This window comes from Sminthopsis crassicaudata, chromosome 2 (genome assembly GCF_048593235.1).
Source record: "Sminthopsis crassicaudata isolate SCR6 chromosome 2, ASM4859323v1, whole genome shotgun sequence".
In the NCBI taxonomy this organism is placed as follows: Eukaryota; Metazoa; Chordata; class Mammalia; order Dasyuromorphia; family Dasyuridae; genus Sminthopsis; species Sminthopsis crassicaudata.
This window is the reverse complement of record NC_133618.1, coordinates 157,244,420-157,270,837: the sequence shown is the minus strand read 5'-3', so window position 1 is coordinate 157,270,837 and position 26,418 is coordinate 157,244,420. Positions and strand designations below refer to the sequence as shown.

General features: G+C 33.8%; 1 protein-coding gene across 2 annotated transcripts in view; it reads left to right on the top strand.

Moving 5' to 3' along the window:
• XRN2 (5'-3' exoribonuclease 2) overlaps positions 1-26,418 on the top strand; it is a 97,935-nt gene that overhangs the window by 843 nt on the left and 70,674 nt on the right. The gene's annotated exons all lie outside the window — the stretch shown is intronic.

Below are 26,418 nucleotides of genomic sequence, written 5' to 3'. Positions count from 1 at the left end.
TTCCTCTTCGCTGTGACTTACTGTAAACAGTCGTGTGCCTGAAGAGCACGTACCTTGGGCCCTTGGAACCGGGAGTTTGTCGTTTTATTTTGCGCTTACAAGGTTTGCGTAAATCTTGAGTTAAGTTTATTTTTTCTTCAGTTACTAAAAATCTGACCCCCTCCCCCACTTTCCCGGGGAGAGAAAGCAGTGTTACTATAATGCAAAGTTAAGACGATAAATACCGTATGATAAATAAACTCCTTAAGGTTGCTGTGGCATGTTACTTTCATTTTTTGATTTCCAAGTCTGAAATTTTACTTGTCAGAACTTAATCTAGGTGGGTAACAGTCATTATCATCCCAAATCTCGGTCCGTCACGTCGTGGAAGGGAGTTTTTAGGGTTTCAGAGTTTATCTGTGCATTGCTGTAGTTATTGTACTAATGATTCTCTGGTTCTGCTCAGTCTTCTTAGCATCAGATCATACCTGTCTTTCCAGGTTTCTTCGAAGCCTGTTTTCCTCATTTATTACTGAATTACGATGATGTTCATATACTCTTACGTCTTTGGCCTTTATCCAAAAAAACGAGCACTTCTCTAAATTTGCACTACAAAAAGAGCTGCACTAATGTTATTTTTTTTAAAGCTGGATTTTCTTCTTTTTTTTGGTCTTTTTGGAGTTTGGGCATTCCTTAGTAAAAGGACATGCCGTTTTGTAACTTTGGGAACATTATTACAAAGTGCTTTCCAAAATGATTGTATCAATTAACATCCACTGACCATGTATTATTTTACGACTCTTTAGAAAGGTATCTGCAACTTGTTCTTTGATGCTTTTATGCAAAATTACTTAATTATTCTCAGCCAAGAATAATCTTAAAAAAAAAGTTAAATAATAGGGAAAAATAAGATTTCTTTAAGATTTCGAAATTTCCTAGTTTCGTTGTTGGAATCTTCAACTTTTTTGGGTATGGAGAGCTAAGCCTCCCTTTGTTCCCCTCACCCTCATTTTCATATTTTGAATTTAGATAATTTTGAATTTTTTTTGCATTTTTTTCCCACTGTATCTGTTATTGTCAGACTTTTTTAAAAAAATCTTTTAATTAAAGGTAGGAAAAATATTATAATATCTTTCTGTGTGAATAAAATTGGCATAATAAATTGCTATTTTTTGCATTTTCAGTTTTAATAGAGCCTCAGTGTTAGTTTTTTCACTTCCAGAACAGACCTCAAATTATGTTATTGGCATTGCCAAAATTACCTTTATTATTCCTAAAAGAAGGAAGTCCCTTATTTCGTTGTTCTTTGAGTTCTTTGACATGCACATTCATGTGTCATAGAAAATCAAGGTATTCATATAATCACAATAACGATCCATTGGGCATGTCATGTTTATTATGCCAACATTGATTTATATATAAAGTACACTTCATTGAATTTAGGTTTATGTAAATTGGATTGATGCTTGAATGAGAATTGGTTTAACTTAAAATTAGAACTTAAAGGAGGATCCCCCCCCCCAAGATTCAGTTCTTTCAAATTCTAGTAATTAATAAGCATGTGTTGAACATATTTCTGGAGATCAAGTAAAGTAACTTTTGCAACTATGTTGTATGGCAGCTGTTACCCATATTAGTATCAGAACCATTAATAAAAAGAATCCCTCTCTCCCAGCTGTCAGACCAGGGTCCTTTCTATTAGGTTGGGATAAGTCACTGGTAGCATTTCTGCACTTTTCACCACATAGATTTCTTTTGTGTTTCTTCTTCTATTCCCCAACTTCATGCTTTCTCTTCTCTCATTATTCTCTGCCAAACCCTTTCTTTCCCTATGCTAGTAATACTCATTTGAAAAAAGTTATTAATTTGTCGTTTTGTTTTGTGCTTAAAAAGATTAGGTAAATTTCAAATTAAGTTTGTTTTTTCTTCAGTTACCAAAAAGAGTAGATGGGGGAGGTGGTGGCAGTCTGCTCTGGAATGTAAATCAGGAGAAGGCTTCTGAAGGAGTGAAACTGGAGATGTAGGGTTTGGATTGGCATGGGGAAAGGTTGAAGATCCTTTATCTATTACTATAATTTCAGAGAAATCTGTGGGCAGCACTATTTTAGTTGATATGATAAAGAAATAGAAATGTTTAATGTTTGTCAGCAAGTTTTTTTTTTCCTCCCTTAAATTAAGTCAGCACTGTGCTAAATAGTTTAAGAGATCAAAAAAAAACCTGACAGTTTTTCCTCTAGTTGCTTACTATTTTGGTTGGGCATTTACAAGATGAATGCATTCAGAAAAATGCTTGACAGTATATACTTGTGTTGAATTTATATGGCATAGATTGTATAGATTAGGGACGGGGACTAAAGTTGTGATTTCATTGTCCTGGATGAGGTTGGGTACTTTCTTTGGAATTTAAAAATCTTACTAAGAGTCGCATCAGGATTAAATAACTTTCTCAGGAACCGGCATCCAGAATATGACAGTCTGCACTTGAACTCAAAAAGTCTTGGTGACCTACTTTTTGATCACTGTGCTACTTTACCTTTTATTTTATAAGAATAATATTCATAGTTCATGTTTATATGTTTTGGGGGCAAATACTTAGTACCCTTTGAGGATGAAACTAAATCCTTTGGGATTTAGTATCTGATTTTACAGGTGAAATTACTAATTGAACATGATTTAGTGATTTGCCTATAGTCAACCAAGTTAAGATGGAATTAACCGAAATCTTAAGTTCTTCGCCCTTTCTCTGTACCACATTGCTGCTCCAGTGTAATGATTGGGAACGTAGAAAAAGATCATTGTCCCTAAAATTATTGGAGATATTTTCCAGAAGGAAGTGGGACTTCTGCTGAACTGTGGAGGGAGGATGGCTGATACTGGGATCCTTACTTTCCTTCTCTTACCCAAAGCTTGCACTGAAGACTTTGTTATGGATTTGGGAGATATAGAAGACTGGGAAATGGAAAATCCTTAAAAAACGCCCCCAAGGATCTTACTTTCTATAAGATGAAACACCTCCCTATTTCCTCAGAACTATCAATATCATAAATGTCTTGCTTTTCTGTCCTTTCAACTGTAAGTTTGCTGATTAAAAAAAGGTAGGAAGTTTATTAGATCTTACTGAATCCCCTACTGTCTCTCTTAATTTCTTTTTGACTTTTAGAGTCTGTTTCCTTTCTGGTTAAATGAGGATAATAATACTTGCTTTATCTGCCTCACAAAATTTTTGTGCGAAAAGGAAGTTCTTGAAAAATATTAAAGTATATAAGTAAGGTATGAGATTGTTGTTGCTTACCTAGGTGAGAGCCCCTGGTTTCACTACTCTCATTTCAGTTAACCTCTTCCTCTTTCTTCTTCAACATTACTTTTTCTGTGGATAAAAATTAAGTTTTCAGAATACTCTTACCTGTTATTTATTATGATCCTTATAATGATATCTGTGAAATATTTAAGTTAGTTTTGTTCTTTACTGATGACAAACTAGAATCCAGGTGCTTTCAAGCTCTTGTTCCACTGTTTTTTTGTTTTTTTCCCATGATAGATTATGCTTCCTCACCTCTCTAATCTTATAACTCCAGCTGGAATTTCTTCTAATCAAATGATCTTTAATGGCAATTTTTGTTTTTGTTTTATTAACAGAAAACTTTATTTAAGAGTTTTTCCTCTTAAAATACGTAATAAATTCAACATTTAGTTGTTTAAAATTAAATTTTGTTCTCAGTTAACAACTATTTATTGTCTCTTCTCATGTCCTCTCCCATTGGAGAAAGAAAACAAAAAACAAAATCCTTGTGACAAATAGACAGCGAAACAAAACAAATTCCCATGTTGGCTATGTACAAAAATGTCTCCTGAATATTTAATCCATCATGTCTCTGAAAGATGGGTAATATGCTTTGTAGGTCCTCTGAATTTATGGTTGTTGAGAATTCTTAAATATTTCTAAATTGTTCATTTTTAATGTTTGTTATAAGTTTATATATGTTTATAGTATGAGTTTATATGTTTAGTATGAGTTATTCTGGTTCCACTCACTTCAGCATGCATTTCAGTTCATACAAGTTTTTTCAGATTTCTCTGAACCTGTTCTTTTTGTTGTTTCTTATAGAACAATGAAATTCCATAATATTCTTATATACCATAATTTGTGAAGAAATCCCCTCCCCCAAATTGGCAATCCCTTATTTTTCAGTTCTTTTTCATTGCCAAAAAGAGCTGCAATAAATATATTTTCTCCTTCTCTGATTTCTTTGGGACATAGGCATAGTATTGGCATCTCTTGGTCAAAGGATATGTACACTTTAGTAAATTTGGGGGCATAGTTTCAAGTTTTTCTCAAAATAACTAGTGCAGTTCACAGATAATACTAATATTTCATCAGTGGTTTTTTTTGTGCAATACCTTCAAGACTAGTCTTTTGGTGAGAGGGGGACAGATTTTGCCAATTTGATGATTAAAACCTCAATGACATTAATTTTCATTTCTCTAAATACTGGTGATTGGGAGCATTTTTCATAAAACTTTAGGGAATTGGATTTCTTTTTGAGTACTATTTATATAGTCTTTGAACAAATGGGGATTACCTCTTATTTTTATAATTTGAATCAATTCTTCATATATCTTGGAAATTAGATTTTTAACAGAGAACCCTTAATGTAAAGATTTCCCTTCCCTTAAGTGTTTCCTTTTAAGTTTTACATTCGTTGGATTTGTTTGTGCAAAAACTTTTAAATTTTGTATAATTTTTTTTCTATTTTATCTTTTGTGATCCTCTCTATTCTTTGGTTATGAGGTCTTCCACTGGATGTAAATCCAAAAGATATAGTTTTTTTCCTTGCTTTTCTAGTTTGTTTATTACATGACCTTTTATATTTAGGTAATGTATCCATTTGGATATTATAAATATCTTGGTGTTTGTTAGTTGTTGTTTCTATCAGCCTACATTCTATTTCTCCTAGCACTTCTTGTGAAATAGCATACCTTTTTATCAAATAGCTCATTATTTTGACTTTATCACATACTAGGTACTAAGTTAATTTTCCCCCCTTTTTTTCGGCAGTTATTTTATTTTTCCAAATACATATAAAATAGTTTTCATCATTCATTTTTGTAAATAAATTTTGTGTTATAAATTTTCCCCCCTTCCCTTACTTTCCCTGACTCCCAAACAGCAAGCAATTTGATACAAGTTAAATATGTGCAGTTCTTTTAATCATATTTTTTAAAATATTTGTCATGTTGTGCAAGAAAAATCAGATCAAAAGGAGAAAAAAAAAAACCAAGTAAATAAAAAGGTGATACTATTATTCACATTCAGTCTCTATACTTCTCTCTGGATTTTCTATCCCAAGTCTATTGGAATTGCCTTGAATCACATGCATTGTTGAAAAGAAACAAGCCCATCACAGTTGATCATCATGTAATCTTGTTTGTTCCTGTGAACAGTGGTTGTTCTTCTTGGTTCTTCTCACTTTGCTCAGTATCAGTGCATGTGATTCTTTCCAGAATTTTCTGAAATCAGTTTGCTCATCATTTCTTATAGAATTAATTAATTAATTAAATTGATTCAATTACTTTCAATTACTTAGCCGTTCGCTAATTGATGGGCATCCACTCAGTTTCCAGTTCCTTGCCAATACAAATAGAGCTGCCAATACAGTTTTGCACACATGGGTCCTTTTTGTTTGTTTATTTATCTCTTAAGAATACAGATTCAGTAGTGAGACTGCTGAATCAAAGGATATGCAAGATCATTTCCCAACTCCACCAACAATGTGTTAATATTCCAGTTTTCCCAAATCCCCTCTTTTTCTGTCATCTTAGACAATCTGAGAAGTGTCTTAATATTCATTTCTCTAATCAGTAGTGAGTTAGTGTTTTTCCATAAGGCTAGAAATGGTTTTGATTTCTTCATGTAAAAATTGTATGTTCTCTCTCTGTTCTTGCTCCCATGTGTGTTTTCTCTTTCTCTCTCTCCTTTTTCCCCCTCTCCCGCTCTCCCTCATGTTTACTTCTTTTTTTGTAGTTTATAATTTGAGATCTGGTATTTCAAGGAAGAATCTTTACCTCCAACTTTTTCCGTTTTCATTATTTTTGTTGAATTCTTGAGCTTTTATTCCTTCAGATACATTTTGTTAGTTTTTTTTTTTTTCCCTACCTCTTTGAGGCAATCCTTTGGTTGGGTGATTGGTATTTTATTGAGTGAACAAATTAATTTAGGTAATATTGTCGTTTTTATTATATTTGTATTAACTACTCACAGATATTTATCTACGTCTGTATTTCAAAAAAATGTTTTGAGGTTGTATTCATTGACTTCCTTGTTTTTACCTTGGTAGGTAGATTAAGCATTTCATACATTTTGTTATTATTTTAATTGATATTTTTCTCTTGAGACAATTGGGGTTAAGTGACTTGCCAAAGGTCACACAGCTAGAAAGGGTTAAATGTCTGAGTTGTGATTTGAACTCTGGTCCTCCTGACTTCGGGGCTGGTGCTCTATCCACTGTGCCACCTAGCTGCCCCAGTTTTGTTAATTATTTTAGATGCAGCTTTTATTCCTGCTGGATTTTGTTGGCTTATACAGAAATTTTGATTATTTATGTGGAATTAATATCCTACAATTGTGGTAATGTTGCTTCAATTAATATTTTAGTTTACTAATGTTCTGTAAATATCCATCTCATCTGCAGAAAGTAATAATTTTGTTTATTAGTCTGTTAATTTCCTCTTGTCTGTCTCTCTATCTAGTTGTTTTTTATTACACACTCTCTTTCTCTCTCTGTCTCTGTCTTTGTCTCTGCTATTGGTAGCATTTCCAGCAATATATTATAGAGTGGTGGTACCAGTGGACACCTTTGCTTTGTTCTGATTCTGTTAGTTAGGATTTCAACCTATTTCTATTAGATACAGTGCTGTTTTGATTTTAGAAGTATACTGCTTATGTTAAGAAAAGGTTCATTTAATCTTATATTTTCCAGTGTTTTTCACAGAAAAGGGTTTTGTATTTCTTCAAACCCTTTTTCTGCTTTTATAGTTAGCATCATTTTTCTTGTTTTTATAAATATGGCCACTCATATTTATAATTTACCTAATATTGAACTAGTTCAGCATTCATGGTATAAATTCAACTTGGATGTATATACTCTTTGGAATGTATTGTCATTGTCTCTTTGCTATTTTATTAATTTTTGCAGCAGTATTTATTTGAAATACTGATCTATAGTTTTCTTTCTCTTCTTTGATTCTTTATTTTTGACTTTGTTTAGGTGTCAAGACTTTATCATATAAATATTTGGGAAGGAAGATTTCTTTGTTTTATATTTGCAAACATTTTGTGCTGGAATTCCTTTGTAATTTTCAAAGTTTCCATGTTTTCTCTTTTAAAAAATGATATTTTGATCGTCATAGTTCTGAGAATTATAAAAATTTATCATTTGCTGCAGTGGTAGATACAAAAGTAAAGCATGTGTTTCTATAAAAATGAAATAGCTAATAAACACTGACAGACACTCAGTAGCTCACCTAACCACTTTGTGTTTCAGTTTCCTCATCTGTAAAATGGGGATAATAAGAGCTTTTACCAAGATTTTTGAGAATCAGATGAGGTAATATTTGTAAAAGATTTTACAAACCTTAAAACACTATATAAATGCTAGTTATTATTATTATTAAGCAATCATTAAGTTGGCGTTACCTGAAAAGTTGTCCAAGTATGATCCAACAGTCTTCTCTTACTCTATTCTGACTCCTACTCATTTTACGTATATTGATAGACTGATTTTGTCATAGTTTTGGTAGCCAACATTTTAAAAATCCCCTCTTCTGATTTGCTATCTCCCCCTCTTTCATATGATTGGTTAGACAAATTCCTTTGGAATTACATTTCATTTACTTAGATGGGTGAGAAATATTGCAAGGCTTGATAGAGGAACAGTGCTATCATCTGCAAATTTTAACATTTGAAGATTAAGGGTTTAAATTTGGACAATATTTTTAGTGGCATCTTAGGTGAACCTAGAGTTCCCTCTTTTATATCCCATTTGATGTCAGTACTCAGTGGGATTGGGCCTCCCCCTCCCCCAATGGAATTGTTTAAAAATTGGTCTTGAAAAGGGTTACTTTCGAGGGTCAGATTTGAGATGATCTTGAAGGAAATCAGGTGATAGAGGAGAACATTCTTGGCATGGGAGACAGCTAGTGGAAAGGCAGAAAGTGTTATGTGCATGGAACAAACAGCAAGGAAGCTAGTGTTCATGGATTACTGTGAGTGGCTTGAGGTGGGAGGAGAGCCTGGGTAACTTTTTAAAAAAATGTTAATTTTAAAAATTTTTATTAAAGCCTTTTATTTACAAAAAGTATGCATGGGTAATTTTTCATCATTGACCCTTACAAAGCCTTCTGTTCCAAATTGTCCCCTATTTCTTCCCACTCCCTCCCCTAGATGGCAGGTAGTTCAATGCCTGTTAAATATATTAAAATATATGTTAAATCCAATATATGTATACATATTTATACAGTTTTCTTGCTACACAAGAAAAATTGGATCAAGAAGGAAGGACAAAAAAACTGGGAAAGAAAACAAAATGCAAGCAAACAACAACAGAGTGAGAATGTTATGTTGTGGTCCATACTCAGTTCGCACTGGCCTCTCTCTGGGTGTAGATGGCTCTCTTCATTACTGAACAATTGGAATTAGTTTGAATCATCTCATTGTTGAAGAGAGCCTCGTCCATCAGAATTGATCAGTCTTGTCATTGCTGTATATAATGATCTCCTGGTTTCACTCATTTCACTCAGCATCAGTTCATGTAAGTCTCTCCAGACCTCTCTGAAATCATCCTGCTGGTCCTTTCTTACAGAACAATAATATTCCATAACATTCATATACTATAATTTATTCAGCCATTCTCCAACTGATGGGCATCCACTCAGTTTCCAGTTTCTTGCCACTACAAAAAGGGCTGCCACAAACATTTTTGCACATGTGGGTTCCTTTCCCTCCTTTAAAATCTCTTTGGGATATAAGCCTAGTAGTAATACTGCTGGAGCAAAGGGTATGCAGAGTTTGACAGCCCTTTGAGCATAGTTCCAAACTGCTCTACAGAATGATTGGATCCGATCACAATTCCACCAACAATGCATTAGTGTCCCAGTTTTCCCACATCCCCTCCAACATTTGTTAATTGTCTTTTCCTGTCATCTTAGCCAACCTGAGGGGTGTTGTAATGATATCTCAGAGTTGTCTTAATTTGCATTTTTCTGATCAGTAGTAATTTGGAGCATCTTTTCATATGACTACAAATGATCTGAAAATTGTCTTTTCATATCCTTTGACCATTTATCAATTGGGGAACAGGTTTAATTCTTATAAATTTGAGTCATTTCTCTATATATTTTAGAAATGAGGTCTTTTCCTATTTTATTGCTTCCTTTCTGATCTTGTCTGCATTAGTTTTGTTGGTACAAAACCTTTTAAACTTAATATAATCAAAATTATCTGTTTTGTGATCAGTAATGGTCTCTAGTTTTTCTTTGGTCACAAATTGCTTCTTCCTTCACAGATGTGAGAGGTAAACTATGCTATGTTCTTCTATTTTGTTTATAATATCATTCTTTGTGTCTAGATCCTATACCTATTTCGACCTTATCTTGATATATGGTGTTGTGTGTTGTTAGGTTCTTACTAAATGCTAAGTTGGTACTTAACAATTCTCTAGCTCAGAATTCACACCTTTAGTTCAAACCTTTAAGGGAGTTTTCATCTTTGAAGGAATACTTTAAAGAAGCAAGTTCATTGGTTGAAGGAGTTCCCACAAGCCCATTCTCTGGGAGGATAAAAAGAGGGAACATTGAGTCTGAACAACAGTCTAGACTGGGAGAAGAACAAGACTTCCTGGGAGAACTTCAGGGAAGCTTGAGGAGATTCAGAACCAGGATTCAGGAAGAAGATGATTTTAAATTCTACCTTTGCTCTGGCTGGAGGCTCCAGAAGCCTCCCAAGAAACCTGCTCACAGAGAATAGGATTAACAGAGAAGAGATCTCCTCCCAGAGAAGAATTAAGATTTGAGAGACAATAGAACATTACAGTGTGTGGGTCAAAGCCTAATTTCTGCCATACTAGTTTCCAATTTTCCCAGAAGTTTTTATCAAGTAGTGAATTCTTATCCCAAAAGCTGGGGTCTTTGGGTTTGTCAAACACTAGATTGCTATTGTCATTGACTATTTTGTTCTGTGAACTGGGTAACTCTTAAGATATTAGCTTGGAGTGAGGAGAAACTTGGTCTGAAAGTGCCAAACAGAAGGCTGTTATAATTAGCTAGGTGTTAAGATGATGAAAAAATGACATATTCACATATACATAACACAATTATGGGGTAGATGTTACTATATCCCCAGTTTCCTGATAGGGAAACTGAGACTGCAGTTATTGAGTGACTTGCTTTAGGGATGTATTGCAAGGAGTCTGAAGGAGAGGAAGATCAAGGCAAGGTGTTTGTTTTATTCTTCCTCCCTTCATGTCTTCCTGGAGTTGTCTAGAGTTCTATCCACTGTACCACTTAAAAGTGTTAACCAGAATTTTTATAACCTTGAGAAGCTTTTAGTCTGCTCATCATCCCCTATATTTTGGGGGGAGAGAAGGGAGGAAGAATAAAACAAACACCTTGCCTTGATCTTCCTCTCCTCAGCATAATATAAGATCATAGGAATTAGAAGGAGTCTTGGGGATCATTTAATTCAGCCCTCTAATTTACAGTTGAGGAAGCAGAGGGCACAAAGAGGTTATTTCCTAATCACATCAAAATAAATAACGGAGTTAGAATTTGAATTGAGTCCTCTTGATTCTAAATCCATACTATCTCCCAAAGTTTTTTTTTTATTTTTTATTTTTTTAATATAAATTTCTTTGCCATCCTTCCAGAAAAAAAAAAACCAAAAAACTAACAACTTCCTTCTTCTACAAATTTGATTTCTAATGCACATTTCTCTATCCATCTAGTTTGATGCTCTAGACTGAGCGGTGACTAAAGCACTGTTTGATAATGTATACAGTATTTTAACCTGATAGGCTCTGTACTTCAGTTCACCATATAAACTATATCTAAAATTTCAGTGACCATTCAGTTGTTAAATCCCATTGCAATGTAATGTTTCAGCTTCATCTCCCCATCCTTATTTAGCACAGTACATATTGTTGCATTTAATTGGATTACATTTCTTAATCTTTTGAAATAGTTATTCCAATGTAATGAAGGCAGAACTTTCCACAACTTTATATTTGTTTTATTTTTTATTTTTATTTTTTTAATTTTTATTTTATTTTATAATATAACATTTTTTTGACAGTACATATGCATGGGTAATTTTTTACAACATTATCCCTTGCACTTACTTCTATTCAGATTTTTTCCCTTCCTCCCCCAACCCCCTCCCCCATATGGCAAGCAGTCTTATATATGTTAAATATATTACAGTATATTCTAGATACAATATATGTGTGTAGAACCGAATTTTTTGTTGCACAGGAAGAATTGGATTCAGAAGGTAAAAATAACAGTTTACATTCATTTCCCAGTGTTCCTTTTCTGGATGTAGGTGGTTCTGTCCATCATTAATCAATTGGAATTGGATTAGCTCTTCTCTATGTTGAAGAAATCCACTTCCATCAGCATACATCCTCGTACAGTATCATTGTTGAAGTGTATAATGATCTTCTGTTTCTGCTCGTTTCACTCAGCATCAGTTGATGTAAGTCTCTCCAAGCCTCTCTGTATTTCTCCTGTTGGTCATTTCTTATAGAACAATAATATTCCATAACATTCATATACCATAGTTTACCCAACCATTCTCCAATTGATGGACATCCATTCATCTTCCAGCTTCTAGCCACTATGAAAAGGGCTGCCACAAACATTTTGGCACATACAGGACCCTTTCCCTTCTTTAGTAGTTCCTTGGGGTATAAGCCCAGTAGTAGTATGGCTGGGTCAAAGGGTATGCACATTTTGATAACTTTTTGGGCATAATTCCAGATTGCTCTCCAGAATGGTTGGATTCTTTCACAACTCCACCAACAATGCATCAGTGTCCCAGTTTTCCCACAGCCCCTCCAACATTCATCGTTATTTGTTCCTGTCATCTTAGCCAATCTGACAGGTGTGTAATGATACCTCAGAGTTGTCTTAATTTGCATTTCTCTGATCAATAGTGATTTGGAACACTCTTTCATATGAGTGGAAATAGTTTTAATTTCATCATCTGAAAATTGTCTGTTCATATCCTTTGATTTATATTTGTTTTAGGACAGATGTTTAGATGAGTGCTAATTGAATTTAACAAATATGATATTTTTGAATGTATTTTTAAAATAAGGATATCTTACATTTAAGGGATGTTAATTCAATAATAGTGAATATATACCATATAGCTGAAATGTCATTCTAGAGTAGAGGCTATAGTTTCAAATTATATAATTCCTGATATACTCATATAATCATTTAAGAAAGAATATTTGCTTAAATAGGGCATATTAAATTATTTACTTTGCTAAGATAATTTTTTTATCCGTGTTCTTAAAACTGCTGAAGAAATGGTAGTATTGAGTTTTCCATAATATGCTCCTATTACTCCTATATAAGATCAACTGTAATATATTTTAGAGCTAAGGAAGAAAAAATATGTAAAGAAAATTCTAATAAGGAATTGTTGAAGGAAGTAATTTAAGCCTGTGAGTGATCAGGAATCATTGAAAGTGTTATTCAATTTGTTCTTTCTCTTGTAGGTTCTAAGTGAGGGAATATATGTTCATCATTACAGTAGCTTCAGGATGGTGATAATTTTTTGTTCCTCCCTTGCTCCCTCTCTCCCTCTTTCTTTTTCTTCCTTCCCTGTCTCCTCCTTTCTTTCTCTCTCTTCTTTCCTTCCTTCCCCATAGCAATTCTTAGTAATGATCAAATGAGAAAAAGTGTAAAGCACTTAGTAAACTTTAAAACATTATATAAATGCTAGCTATTATTGTTATTGTTAATAAGACCACTCACCAAGTTATGTGGAGTGTAGGTATATTCTGTTGAAGGAAAGTAATTCCTAGAAGGAATGCAAATGGAATTAAATCAACCAACATTTATTGATTCTTAATGAAATAATAAGGCCAGACAATTATCTAAAAACCAGGGACATTAATTCAAACAAAAAGATGGACTAAAAAACTCCTTGAAGGAGTCTGAAAGTGGGGAGTAGAGATCAAGTTACCTAGTGCAGGGGCAATGCAGAAGTCTGAGACTTAAGAATCAGGACTGCCCCCATGAAAAAGAATGGACATGGCGGAATTGAGCCTTTTTCTTTTGGAAATTCTGAGAGGAACCAACCAGTCAGAGGGAGAGGAGAGGATTCAGAGTGAAAATATTTCTGGGACAAAATTTTATTTTTATACATATATATATATTATATATATATATACATATATATATATAATATATATTATATATATTATATATACTTAAACTTCTAAAGTAGTCCATCTTGTAATTAAAAACAAATCCTTTTTTTGTTATCTTTAGCTTTCTTTGACATCTCCTAAGGGCATGGAATGTTTTTCTTCCTTTGGGACTAACAGATTGGGAAAAAAAATTAATTTCTGGTTTTTAATTTCTTTCCCTCCCTCCCTCCCTCCCTCCCTCCCTCCCTCCCTCCCTCCCTTCCTTCCTTCCTTCCTTCCTTCCTTCCTTCCTTCCTTCCTTCCTTCCTTCCTTCCTTCCTTCCTTTTTCTCTTTTTTTTCCTCTTTTTTTTCTCTCTTTTTTTTCTCTCTTTTTTTTCTCTCTTTTTTTTCTCTTTTTTTTTCTCTTTTTTTTTTCTCTTTTTTTTTCTCTTTTTTTTTCTCTTTTTTTTTCTCTTTTTTTCCCTCTTCTCTTCTTTTTTTCTCTTCTTTTTTTCTCTTCTTTTTACCCTTCTTTTTTTTTTCTCTTTTTTTCTCTCTTTTTTTTTTTCTTTTTTTTTTATTGCTGAGGCAATTGGGGTTAAATGATTTGCCCAGAGTCACACAGTTAGGAAGTATTAAGTGTCTGAGACCACATTTGAACTCAGGTCCTCCTGAATTCAGGGCTGGTGCTCTATACACTGCGCCACCTAGCTGCCCTTAGTTTTTAATTTCTAATGATAAAGACAGTTACATACATCTTAAGACTCTTGCATTGTTTTATATAAAGAATAGTGATTTTTTAATTCACATTTATATTTGAAAATTTAAAACAATTTAAATACTTATTTTCTCAGCTTTGTATTAAATATTAATATTGTTAAATATTCAGTGTACATTTTTTGTGGTAATAAAACAATTTTTGTTTTAAATTATTACTTTCTTATACTCTGACCAAAATATTTCTCATTCCATGTTTAATTATTTTATTCTCCTTTCTAATGATTTTGTTTGCTTCAGTGAACACCAGTAAATAAAATAACCAAATACTAATTCAATTTTTTGATGTTACAAGTAAAATATTTTTATCCAAAGCAATTTAATTTTTGTTGATATTTTTATTTTTACATTACTTTTATGTCCCAATATATATTTCCCAGAGAACCACTCCCTAACACAAAACCCCTCAAAAGGGAGGGGTAAAGAAAGCAGTCAGCAGTACTAACCCGTATATTCAACCAAGCTTGACATTATATGTAATGTTCCATGCTGTAGTGGCAGAGAGCTAAACCTCTGTATGAAAGAAATTTTTTCATTTGGGGAGTCTGACTTTTGTGATTACATTAATAAAAAAAATTTTTTTTAATCTAATATAGGGGCAGCTAGGTGGCGCAGTGGATAGAGCACCAGCCCTGAATTCAGGAGGACTCAGTTCAAATGTGGTCTCAGACACTTAACACTTCCTAGCAGTTTGACCCTGGGCAAGGGGTCACCTAACCCCAGCCTCAGTAAAAAAATAAAATAAAAAATCTAATATAAAGTATCAAATAGAGAGAAAAGGGACTACTTAGACTTTGAAGGCTATTCCATTGCCCTAATTGGAGAGAGACAGAGAAGGACAGGGATGGGGATAGGTAGGGAGAGGGAAAGGGGGAGAGACAGGAAGGGGAGAGATGATGAAAGGGGTGGGGAAGAGAAAGTAGTACTTATAAGAAAGATCATACCCTCTCTATTTTCTCTTAATTTATGAGTTTGATGTTGGGATTACTAGGTGAGAACTGAGGTTGTCTGGATGGTGACAAGGTGAGAATTCAGGTTTTCTGGACAATTACAAGGTGAGAACTCAGGTTGACTTGATAGAGGGGGCAAGCTCATTGGCTGGGGTGGTTCTTCCCAGAAGCCCTTGCATTATCCCACGCCCATTCTCTGGGAGGATAAAAAGAGACAGCACTGGGCGCAGAGAGCAGATCGGCCTGAAGAAGGATAAGAGTTGGAGGAGATTCAGAGCCAGGATTCAAGAGAAAGACTCTGAATTGCATCAGGCTTGACGGGGCTCTCTGCAGGAAGGGAAGTCACTTCTTTGGACAAGAGTTAACAGCAACTGCCTGGAGACAACGGTTCGTTACAGGAAGAAGAATCTGTCTGAGAGATTTGAGTAGACACAGCAGTTCTCTTCCTAGAGAGTGATCCAGCAGCTTCTGGAGACGACAGCATGCAACAGTTTATATCAACTGAAAAGTTATTAACAAAAGCATAATAACTTAGAGCCCCTAGTTAGGAAAATTAGTAACATGTTACAGGTTTCTGCTCAATAAAAGTTCTGTTTATCTTTAGCTAACCCTAGGCTCCTTGACTTTGAGGCAAAAAGCTCAGGATTTAGGACACATCTAGGTAAAAAGAAGTGAGCAGCAGCATATATTACAGTATTTCTTACTGGATGTGCAGAGAGGGAAGGTTGAGCAAAGAGCAGTATTTGTAAAATTTGGTACAAATCCTTCATTTCTAAGAAAGAATGGAATTGTGTTTTCATATTTAGTATTTAGATTAAGTTTATTTCTTTCTATATATATTACTTTAGTCTTAATCATCCATATAGTTAGGCATTTTCATTACATATTGTCAAATCCCTTGTTTTTTTATTCTGTTACTATTCGTCATTTGGTGCAAATCTTAACCCTGAATTACCTCTACTAGTGTTTTACTGAATGGATCTTAAATGAAATCTTACAAGTGAACTACCTGTAAACTATTAGGTTCTGTTTTCCATAAAGCAAGACGGTTTAGTCCTAATTTTCCTTTCTAAATTCCTTTTTTACTCCTCATAGTTTATATTAACTTTTCTTTCCTCAAACTTTCTTTTCTTTTACTGACTCAACAAAAGGATCTTGAGAAAATCCAGGTCATTTGCCATAAGTTTCCTCTCCTTGTTGTCTCAATCTCATAATTCCTTAAAGTCATCTCATATCATATGTGTGTGTGTGTGTGTATGTGTATATATATTTATATGTATATGCACACAGATATATTTATATATATATATTTATTATTTAAATTTACTCTAGTCTCTGATAATGATAGCTCATTCCAACATGTGACCTTAAACTCATTTCTTCATATAGTCTCAAGCATATCACAATCTTCAATCATCCCTCTCAATTTTGGTTCTTCAGTCTTTATCTTAAATATCAGTATTTATTCTTTCTGTTCCATGTCCAATATGCCTAAGTCTTCTCCATTCTTAAAAAAACCCTTCACTAAACTACTATTCTTTCAAGCTATTATCCTACAACTCTTAGCCATCACTTAGGCAAATATCAGGGAGAAGCTATTTCAACTCACTGATTCAGTTGCTTAAATAATGTTATTAATATTAAACAATGTCACTGTTTAACTGAAGTAGCTTTCCCTAAAGTTACGAAAAATCTCTTAATTTTCAAATCTACTAGTCTTAAGTCTTTATCCTTTTGACCTTTCTGTAGTAGTCGACATGTTCCAAGATGACATAAACAAGAAGTACTCGCTAACTTCTCCCAAATTCCTCCAGTGGTTTTAAAATAAGGCCTCAAATTGAATTCTACAGTGGCACAATCAACAAAAGTTTAGTTGAGACAATTTTCCAGCCTATGGCAACTGAGGTGGTTGACAGGAAAGGTCTGTCTCACAGGGTGCTAGTCAGATGGGCCTGAAGCATAGGACAGATATGTAGGCTATGCTTCAGCAAGCCAGAAGTGAACTTCGGAGGTGGCTGCATTGGTGCCAGCAGCAGCTTCTGGAGTTCTCATGGATAGTGTAGGGGCTAGGAAGAGAGAAGAAAATTTCAGCAGATGTTTTATTGGCACTGGGTTCAGGATTCTGTTACATGTCCATATACAGCTCTAGGTCATAGTCCTAAAGTCAAAAGAAGTGATAGTACTTATAGCCATGGGGAAGTAGGAACCCTGACTCCAATTCTGAGTCAGAGGAGAGCAATCACAATTGTGGCTGCAGGAGTCCCAAAATCAGAAGGAGTAAATTGGGAGGGATGATTGAAGATTGTGATCCCAAGATTGTAATCTCCTTCTCTGACCTGATTCTGAAAATAGCATCAAGAAACTTTGAAGCTTGAGGCATTGCTCCCTCCACTTCAGGAGCAGAGAGAATTTTTGGACTGTCTGAAAGCCATGATCTTTTTTATTTTTTTATTTTTTTTAATTTTTTTAAATTTTTTTTTTTAATTTTATAATTATAACTTTTTTTTTTTTTTTTGACAGTATATATGCATGGGTAATGTTTTACAACATTATCCCTTGCACTTACTTCTAGTCAGATTTTTTCCCTTCCTCCCCCAGATGGCAGGCAGTCTTATACATGTTAAATATATTACAGTATATTCTAGATACAATATATGTGTGTAGAACCGAATTTCTTGTTGCATAGGAAGAATTGGATTCAGAAGGTAAAAAACAACAGTTTACACTCATTTCCCAGTGTTCCTTTTCTGGATGCAGCTGATTCTGTCCATTGGAATTGGATTAGCTCTTCTCTATGTTGAAGAGATCCACTTCCATCAGCATACATCCTCGTACAGTATCATTGTTGAAGTGTATAATGATCTTCTGTTTCTGCTCGTTTCACTCAGCATCAGTTGATGTAAGTCTCACCAAGCCTCTCTCTATTTCTCCTGTTAGTCATTTCTTACAGAACAATAATATTCCATAACATTCATATACCATAATTTACCCAACCATTCTCCAATTGATGGACATCCATTCATCTTCCAGCTTCTAGCCACTATGAAAAGGGCTGCCACAAACATTTTGGCACATACAGGTCCCTTTCCCTTCTTTAGTATTTCCTTGGGGTATAAGCCCAGTAGTAGTATGGCTGGGTCAAAGGGTATGCACATTTTGATAACTTTTTGGGCATAATTCCAGATTGCTCTCCACAATGGTTGGATTCTTTCATATCTCCACCAACAATGCATCAGTGTCCCAGTTTTCCCACAGCCCCTCCAACATTCATCGTTATTTGTTCCTGTCATCTTAGCCAATCTGACAGCTGTGTAATGATATCTCAGAGTTGTCTTAATTTGCATTTCTCTGATCAATAGTGATTTGGAACACTCTTTCATATGAATGGAAATAGTTTTAATTTCATTATCTGAAAATTGTCTGTTCATATCCTTTGACCATTTATCAATTGGAGAATGGCTTGGTTTCTTATAAATTAAAGTCAATTCTCTGTATATTTTGGAGATCAGGCCTTTATCAGAACCTTTAACTGTAAAAATGTTTTGTTACTTTCCTTCTAATCTTGTTTGCATTAGTTTTGTTTGTACAGAAACTTTTTAGTTTGATGTAATAAAAATTTTCTATTTTGTGATCAATAATGGTCTCTGGTTCTCCCTTGGACACAAACTCCTTCCTCCTCCACAAGTCTGAGAGGTAAACCATCCCATGTTCCTCCAATTTATTTATGATTTCGTTCTTTATGCCTAAATCTTGGACCCATTTTGATCTAATCTTAGTATGTGGTGTTAAATGTGGGTCCGTGCCTAGTTTCTGCCATACTAATTTCCAGTTTTCCCAGCAGTTTTTGTCAAATAATGAATTCTTATCCCAAAATTTGGGATCTTTGGGTTTGTCAAACACTAGATTGCTATTTTTATTCACTATCTTGCCCTGTGAACCTAACCTATGCCACTGATCAACTAGTCTATTTCTTAGCCAGTACCAAATGGTTTTGGTGTGTGCTGCTTTATAATATAGTTCTAGATCAGGTACAGCTAGGCCACCTTCACTTAATTTTTTTTTCATTACTTCCCTTGAAATTCTCGACCTTTTGTTGTTCCATATGAATTCTGTTGTTATTTTTTCTAGGTTATTAAAATAGTTTCTTGGAAGTCTGATTGGTATAGCCCTAAATAAATAGATTAGTTTAGGGAGTATTGTCATCTTAATTATATTTGCTCAGCTTATCCAAGAGCACTGAATGTCTTTCCAATCATTTAAATCTGACTTTATTTTTGTGGCAAGTGTTTTGTAATTTTGCTCATATAATTCCTGACTCTCCTTTGGTAGATATATTCCCAAATATTTTATACTATCGACTGTTATTTTGAATGGAATTTCTCTTTGTATCTCTTGCTGTTGGATTGTGTTGGTAATGTATAAAAATGCTGAGGATTTATGTGGATTTATTTTGTATCCTGCAACTTTGCTAAAATTCTGAATTATTTCTAATGAAAGCCATGATCTTAAAAGGAGCCTAGTCATCATCTTTCAAGAAATTAACAAGGAAAACTGCCTTGATATTCTAAGCGGAAAATAGAAACTGAAAAGATACAGCAGTCACCTTTTGAAAAAGATCCCAAAATAAAAACTCATAGGAATATTATAAACCAATTACAGAATTCCCAGATGAAGGATAAAATATCAAGACATGTTCAAATATCAGGAAGCCATAGTCAAGGATCACACAAATTTTAACAGCTTCCACATTGAAGGGCTCAGAATATGATACTTTAGAGGACAAAGGAGCTAGGATTAAAACCTACTAAGTTTATTTCTTCAGGAGGAAAAATAGACATTCAGTGAAATAGTGGACTTTCAAACATTGCTGATGAAAAGACAAGCTATATAGAAAATTGGACTTTCAGATACAAAACTGAAGAGAAACAAAAAGTAAACATGAAAGAGATATAAGGAATTCAGAAAGGTTAAACTGTTTACCTTCCTATATGAGAAAGTGATACTTGTAACTCTTAATAACTTGGCATTATTAGAACAGATAGAAGGAATGTTCATAGAGAGGGCACAGATGTGTTGAATATGATAGATTAAAAAATAAAATTAGGGAGAAAGAAGAATGCACTGGGAGAAAAGGGGAGAGGAAAAATAGGAAACGTTGTCTTACATAAAAGAGGCATGAAAGGAAGACCTTTTACAATGAAGGAGAAGATGGGGGAGAGGAGTGATGATCAGTGTTTGAATCTTACTCTTATCAAAATTGGCTCAAAGAGGGGATAACATACAATTACTTGAGCATAGAAATCTGTCTTACCCTACAGGGAAATAGAAGGGGAAACAGGAGAAGGAAGGAGAGGGGCTTGACTGAAGGGAGGGTGGTTTAAGAGAGGTACTGGTTAGAAGCACAACTGACTTGAGGGACCAAAAAGAGGAAAATATACAATTAATAACTGAATGGGATGAACTAATCCATAAAATGAAAGCGGTAGCAGAATGGATTAAAACCCAGAATCCAATGATAGTTTGTTTATACAAAACACATTTGAAATAGATACATTTAATGTTGTTGTGGTCCAGCTGTTTGAGTCATATCTGACTCTTTGTGATTCCAGTTTTGAGAATTTTCTTGGCAAAGATACTGGAGCAGTTTGCCATTTCCTTCTTCAGCTCATTTTACAATTGAGGAAGAGGCCAACAGGTGTAAGTGATTTGCACAGAATCACACTGCTAGTAAGTATCTGAAACTGGATGAACTCAAAAAAAGATAAATTTTCTGGATTCCAGGCCTAATGTTCTATCCAGTGTGTCACTTAGAGAGAGAGAGAGAGAGAGTGTGTGTGTGTGTGTGTGTGTGTGTGTGTGTGTGTGTGTGTGTGTGTGTGTGTGTGTGTGTGTGTAAATAAGAATAAGGGACTAGAACAGAATTCAGCTGAAAGAAAGAAAATAGGGATAGCATTCATGAACTCAAGACACAGCAAAAGCAAAAAAATAGAACTAACCAAAAGGAATAAACAAGCAAATTACATTTTGCTAAAAAGATACCAGTAATAATGAATACCAATATTAAACATAAGTACCAAATTGCATGACATCTAAGTTTTTAAAATTTAATTTTATTATATTATTTTATTTTTCCAAATACATGCAAAGAAAGATTTCAATATTCATCTTTGCAAAACCTTGTGTTGCAACATTCTCCCTCTCTCAACTTCCCCAAGCCAGCAAGCAATCCGAAATAGGTTAAATATGTTTAATTCTAATAAATGTATTTCCACATTTGTCATGCTGTGCAAGAAAAACCAGATGAAAACGAGGGGAGGGAAATGAGGGGGAAAAAAAGTTGAAAATACTACACATCCATATTTAGTCTCCATAGTTCTTTCTCTCTGTATTCAGATGGCACCTTCTAATCATAAGTCTCTTGGAATTGCCTTGTTGAAAGGCATTTCATTGTTTGAAAAGAGCCAAGTCTGTCATAGTTGATCCCATCATTTTGTTGTTACTATTAACAAGTGTTCTCTTTGTTCTATTTACTTCACTCAGCATCAGTTCATGTAAGTCTCTCCAGGCCTCCCTGAAATCATCCTGTTGATTGTTTCTTACAGAACAATAATATTCCATAACATTTATATACCATAACTTATTCAGCCATTCTCCAACTGATGGGCATCCACTCATTTTCCAGTTCCTTCCTACTCTAAAAGGAGCTGCTACAAACATTTTTGCACATATGGATCCTTTTCCCTCTTATTATCTGGGATACAGACCCAGTAGAAACATTGGCACACTTTGATAGCCCTTTGGGCATAGTTCCAAATTGCTCTCCAAAATAGTTTGATCATTTCACAATTCTACTAAGAGGCATCTAAATTCTTTAAGAAATACACACACACACACACACACACACACACACACACACACACACACAATCTTTTTATTTTTCAAAATTCATGCAGATCGTTTTTAACATTCACCCTTGCAAAACCTTGTGTCCCATATTTTTCTCCCTCCCTCTGCCTTTCTTCCTTCCCCCAAACAGCAAGTAATCTAATATAGATAGATTAATCATATTCTTCTAAGCAAATTACTAAATTTATCATGCAAGTCAGAACTAAAGGTGGGGGAAAGGCGAAAGAGAAACCAAACAACAGCTACAAAAAAGGGCTGCTGCAAATATTTTTGCACAAGTGGGTCCTTTTTCCTTTTTTATGATCTCTTTGGGATACAGACCCAGCAGAGACACTACTGGATCAAAGGATAAGACATCTAAATTCTTAAAGGAAAAGTTAAATAAGTTACAGAAGAAAATAGACAATTAAATTTATACTAGTGGGAATCTTTAACATTATTCTCTCAGAACCAGATAAATCTAACTATGAAATAAATGAGAAAGAAGCTAAGAAGGTGAATAGAATTTTAGAAGAGTAAGATATGTTAAACATCTGGAGAGACAACTGGATGAAAGTATACTTTATTCCTTTGCAGAAATTGACCAGTATTTGAGTATAAAGGTCTCAATTAAATGCAGAAAAGCAGAAATATTAGATGTATCCTTTTCAGACCATAATGCAACAGAAATTATTCAGAAAAGGGCCATTAGAAACAGATTAGACATTAACTAGGAATCAAATAATCTAATTCTAAAGAATATGTGAGTCAAAACAAATCATAGGAGCAATCAATTTCATTAAAGAAAATGGCAACATAACAAAATTTATGGGGTATAGCTAATGTATTTAAGGAAAAAATTATATTTCTATACATTAGTATCGATAAAATAGAGAACAGATAAAAGAATTTGACATACAACTAAAAACCCTAGAAAAAAATACAAATTAAAAATACCCAATTGAAAATTCTGAGATTCAAAGGAGACATAATAAAATTGAAAGTAAGAAAATCATGGAACTAATTAAACTAGGAGCTGGTTTTATTTATTTTTTTTTAAAGTCATTGGTTAATTTGATTATGAAAAATTAATATCAAAACAAAAAAACTGAGTTTACCACCAGTTAAGATGAAATTAAAGCAGTTATTAAGCGCTATTTTGCTCAATTATATGCCAATAAATCTGATAGTTTAAATTGATGACTATTTACAAAAATATAAATTGCCTAGATTAACAGAATAGGGTGTAACAAGAGACTTAAATATCTTATCTTAGAAAAAATTGTATAAGTCATAAATTAGCTCCTCTCAAAAAATCCCCTGAATCAGATGGATTCATAAATAAATTCTACAAATATTTAAAGAGCAATTATTTCCAATACTATATAAACTATTTGGAAAAATAAGCAAAGAAAAAAGGTACCAAATATCTTTTGTGACATAAATCTAGTGCTGATATCTAAACCAGGAAGAGTAAAAACAAAGAAAGAAAACTGTAGATCAGTTTCCATGATATATGCTTATGCAAAAAAAATTTTTTTAAATAAAATACTAACAAGGAAATTACAGCAATATATCACAGAGATCATATAGTGTGACCAGATGAGCTTTATAACAGGAATGCAGGTCTAATTTAGTGTTAGGAAAGCTATCGGCATAATTGACCATATCAATAACAAGACCAGCAGAAATCATATGATTATCTTAACAGATGCAAAAAACCGTTATTTGACAAAACACAACTCATTCCTATTAAAAACACAAGAAAGTATAAGGATAAATTGAGCTTTCCTTAAAGTAAATATCATTTATATATTAAAAAAAAAACCCATTAAGCATTATCTAAAACTAGCAAGAATTATCTGTAATAGGGATAAGCTAGAAGCCATTACAGTAAGATGTGGGGTGAAACAATGATCATTAATATCTGTATTATCTAGTATCTTTCTAGAAAAGTTGGCTATAACAATAAGAAATAAGGAAATGGAAGGAATTAGAATAGGTAATGAGGAAACAAACTTTTTATATATGATCCTATACTTAGAGAATCCAAGAGAATCAACTAAAAACTAGTTGAAACAATATCAGCAGCAGAGTTGCAGGATATAAAATACACCCACATAAATCATCGGCATTTCTATGTATTACCAACAAAGTCTAGCAGTAAGAGATAGAGAAATTCTTTTAAAAATAACTGCAGGCAATATAAAATGAGTCTACTTGCCAAGGCAAAGTCAGGAACTATATGAATACAATTGGAAAATACTTTTCACATAAAGTCATTTAATATTAATTGTTCATGACAATTTTGTCTCAATTTACATGTTCAGGGCCATACCAAATTACCAAAAGCCACCTATTTTATAGAGCTAGAAAAATACCAACAATTCCTCTGAAAGAACAAAAGGTCAAGAATATCAAGGGCACCAGTGTGTGTGTGTGGGGGGGATGTGAAGATGATTTAGCAGTACCAACTCTCAACTTGTATTACAAAGAGGTGATCATCAAAACAATCTGGTATTGGTAAAGAAATAGAGTAGTGGATTAGTGGAAAGATCAAGTACACTATACACAGCAGTAAATAACCATAGTAATCTAGTGTTTGACAAACTCACATATTCAAGATTTTGAGACAAGAATTCATTACTTGACAAAAATTGCCAGGAAAACTGGAAAGGAGCTTGGCAGAAAGTAGTTATAGCCCTGGGGCAAGTAGCTGATTCAGTAGTTAGAGTTCTGGGAATTCAAATCTCACATACTAAACTGTATGATTTTGGACAAGTCACTTAATTCTTATTTCCTTCAGTTATGGCATCTGTGAAATGAACTGGAGAAGGAAATGCCAACCTACTCAAGTATCTTGGCCAAGAAAAACCCCATGGGGGGGTTATGTCAGACATGACTAAATGTGTCCAAAGAGCCATAAAACAGTGTACCCTTTGGTCTAGCAATACTATTAGTAGATTTGTATCCCAAAGAGATCAAAGGAAAAGGAAAAGAGCTCAAGTTCATACCAAAATAATGTTTCTAGCACCTTTTTTTGTAGTGAATAAGGTATTAGAAATTGAAAGAATACCCACCAATTGGAGAATGACTAAGTTGCAAATGATTATGATGAAATACTATTGTGTTGTAAGAGATGGTGAGCAGGATGCTTTCAGAAAAACCTATAATTTATATGAATTGATGCAAAGTAAAATGAGCAGAACTTGGAGAATATTGTATATAATAATAGCAATATTATATAATGATTAATGATTTACTTAGCTATTCTCAGTAATACTGAGGTCAAAGACAATTCTCAAGTTAAGATGTTGAAAAATGTTATCCATCTCCAAAGAAAGAGCTGTGTGGAGACTCAGAGCATATTGAAGCATACTTTTTAAACTTTATTATTCTCTGGCATTTTTTATTTTTATTTTAATTTGGTTTGGTATTTTTGGTTTGTGTCTCTCACTCCAAGGCAATTGGAGTTAGGTGATTTTGCCCAGATTTTGCCCAGGGATTACACAGATAAGAAGTGTTAAATGTCAGGCCAGATTTGAACTCAGGTTCTCCTGACTTCAGAGCTGGTGTTTTACTCATTGCACTAACTAGCTGTCCCAGTTTATCTTCTTTTGAATCATGGTAAATACGGAAATGTTTTATATGAATATACGTATATATTCTGTATCAAATTGCCATTTAAAGGAGGAGTAAAGGAAGAGAGGGACACAGAGTATGGAACTTAACATTTCTTAGAAATGAATGTTAAAAAATTTTTTTGTTTACATGTTATTGAAAAAATAAAATGAGCTGGAGTGAAAATGCTCATTTCTACCACAGTTTTTTTTCTCAGTGCTTTTTGCTCTTTTTTATCTTGTCTCTTCTTGTACCTTCTCCCTTTTCTCATCACTTTCTGGTTTCAGTTTTCATCCCTATGCCATTTACTCTTAGGTCTTTCTATTTAGCCCTAGTCTCTTTTTTTTTTTTTTGAATGTTAGCATTATATCACCAATTGCCTGTTTGACATTTTGACTTGGATATTTCTTATACACCTCAAACTCATTATATCTACTTTGCCAAAATTCTCTATTTTTATTAAGATGGTATAATTTTTTCTAGTATCCCAAATTTTTAGTTTTATTGTACTCTTCACTTCCTCAATGACTTACATCTGGTCAGTTGTCAACTTGTGGTTTTACTCACACAATTTGCAGGTGCCATCAAGGTTTGGGGCTAATCATCTCTCGTCTAGACTTTGCTTCCTCTTCCTAATTGGTCTCTGTTTCAAATCTTCCCACCACCTTAGATCTATCCCATTTTTATCATATACATAGCTGCTCAGTGATTTACTTAAGCACATATCTGCCAATTATTCCTCTCCTCTGCAAACTTCAATGTCTCCTTGTTCCTAGGCTTAAATATAAGC